Source organism: Pundamilia nyererei, unplaced genomic scaffold (genome assembly GCF_000239375.1).
Source record: "Pundamilia nyererei isolate P.nyererei 1_Seehausen unplaced genomic scaffold, PunNye1.0 scaffold00303, whole genome shotgun sequence".
Taxonomy (NCBI): Eukaryota; Metazoa; Chordata; class Actinopteri; order Cichliformes; family Cichlidae; genus Pundamilia; species Pundamilia nyererei.
The window spans coordinates 44,957-47,414 of NW_005187704.1; the positions used below are offsets into that span (position 1 = coordinate 44,957).

Here is a 2,458-nt window from a genome sequence, read left to right on the forward strand (position 1 = left end):
GCTGGAAGTTCCTTCCTGTTAAAAAGGAGTTTTTCCTTTCCACTGTCGCCAAATCACCTGCTCATGGGAGCGATATGATTGTTGGGGTTTCTCTGGGTTTTTTTTATATTATTATAGGGTTTTTACTTTACAATATAAACACAACAGCGTATCAGTTGAGTGTAGGCCATTGCACCTTGGTGGTCTGCGCTTGAATTATGAACTATAAAATGTGTAATATCAGATACTTGAAGGATAATTTTTAAATGTTACACAATGTTAAGTTTAGTCAGTGTAAATGCTGGAGAATATTTCACAAATATCTCCATAAACAATGTAAATGGTAGATACTATTAGAAAGTAGGAATGTTTTTATTCATGTGGCCATTTCAAAAAAATTGTCTGTAAAATTAATCATAGATTAGTTTTCTGCATTCAGAAAAAAGAGGATTTTTATGTCACGCATGGAAAAAGCCAGTACTTAGAGTAATACACTGGTACAACAACTAACGAGTTGATAATCAGTTTGAATTTAATTTACTTATTTAGATAACTGCTACGCTAATGTCACTGCAAGGATTTCTCCACAAATGTCAGAACAACAATCGTGTAACTTTTATGAGAATATGACATTTGTATGTTTACATAAAAAAAAAATATAATAACATAGTTAGACTGACTCTGAACATTAAAACCACTACACTGGAAATATTGATTTTATTGAATAAAGAGAGTACAAGGCAACAATGAACTATTTATTTACACTGGTAGAATTAGATTAATGGAGAAATACATTGTTTATGAAATGTGATGCATTAAACACGAAACATCTTGAGAAAAAACTGTTTTGAATTCAGACTTTTATAGAGATCAATCAATTTTGCAGAAATGAAACAACATCAATTTACCCAAACAACACCTTGTAGGAAACCATGTTGGAGTCACAGTAAGCATGCAGCATCTGGTCCACAGGGCTGTAGTTTAGTTCTTTGAATGTTGGGAGACATTTTGTTCATGAAGATGCCAATGTTGAACTTCTCCTGTCCCGTCACGGTGTTGAATGAGTAAAAGATCTCCTCGACCTCCCTGTTAATGTAACGTGTCGCATAGAGAACGCCACACGCCATGAAGGTGTTGGTCACTGCCCGCTTGTAGACTGAAGTGCGCCAGGTACGCCTAAGTGTTGGTGTTTCACCCTCCTCTAGCTTAGAGAGAACCAAGTTGCCAAAGTCCTGAGTGGTGGTGTAGACCACCCAGACACCAGACTCATCTGTTGCCAGGTCCAGGTCAGTGTATGGGTAGCATTCCTCAAGATGGCAGAAGTTACCTTTTGAGTTGTACCTGGTTAACAGAGGATAGCAGTGAAAGTTTCTGTCATAGTTATTCTTTAAACTAACATTTTCAAAGTTGAGTAACAAACCTGGTGCCTTTTGGTAGTTGTAAGGTTGTGACACTTTTAGTGGTGAGATTGAATCGACAAACATAATCTTGGTTGTAACAGTTGTAGTACAAAGCCCCTCCATACAGAACATTATTTGGACCCTGGATGGTGTTGGTAGTTGGGTTTGAGGAGTGGATCTGGACGTTACCTGAAGAAGAAAAAGGAGGAATAAACGTATGTTAATAGTTTAAAACTATAATTTGCTTCACAGAAATGTGCCAGTAATTAAAACAATCGTGCACTTTACTTTATTCCACTTTAAGTAAGGAAAATGTCAGTGTTCTCTTATAATATTAAAGAGTAAAGTCACTTTTATTGTGGTCTGCATAATTCAATTTTAGGTACAGTTAGGTATTGTAGTTACCTAGCAAACTTTAAACGGTCCTTTCCATACACATTCAGTAACCCAACGTACAACAAACCTCCAGGTTAATTTCTTTCTTTCTTGGAAATTCAAATGATTCAATAAACTACTAATTTACCAACTTCAGTGTGATCCCAGTATAAACAGTAAGGGTTTTTTACATTTCGTAGGGGAATAAACAAAGAGAAGAGAGCAGTTCCTTACCTGGGACGCTCACTCCAATGATGAGAGAACTTAGACTGCTGTAAAGACGAACATAGTTGGCATGTACGTTACTCAATGTCAACATCACCAGCCAATACCAGCTCTCTTTGCCTTTCTCTGGTCTGGGATCACGACCCCAGGCTCCGTAAGCATACGAGCCAGGATATTCTCCTTTTGTGTAGACCTTTGGCTCAGTAACATTAACAAGCCGGCTGTGTGCACAGGTACCTGAGGGGAAATGTATAGTGTGTATTAGCTGTTCTCCGTGAGGCTACTTTTATGGAGGAAATGCATATTATAACAGGCCTTTTAAATGTATTTGTATGGCAAACTAGAAATTCTTTTATCAATGCATGCTGGGGTTTATTCATCATATAACGATTGAACTTTCTTTTACTGCAACTACTTTAAAGTAATAATTGTTATTATTATATTATTTATTAAATGAATTCGGTTCAATTCATGATAGC

At 36.7% G+C, this 2,458-nt stretch overlaps 1 long non-coding RNA gene across 1 annotated transcript; it reads right to left on the reverse strand.

The window, feature by feature from the left end:
* Positions 1–1,173: 1,173 nt before the first annotated feature.
* On the reverse strand, positions 1,174–2,019 carry LOC102197358 (uncharacterized). Its single transcript, XR_312232.1, has 3 exons — positions 1,989–2,019; positions 1,400–1,568; positions 1,174–1,320 (listed from the first exon to the last, which is right to left on the reverse strand). It is a non-coding gene; the product is annotated as an uncharacterized LOC102197358 (long non-coding RNA).
* Positions 2,020–2,458: the final 439 nt, after the last annotated feature.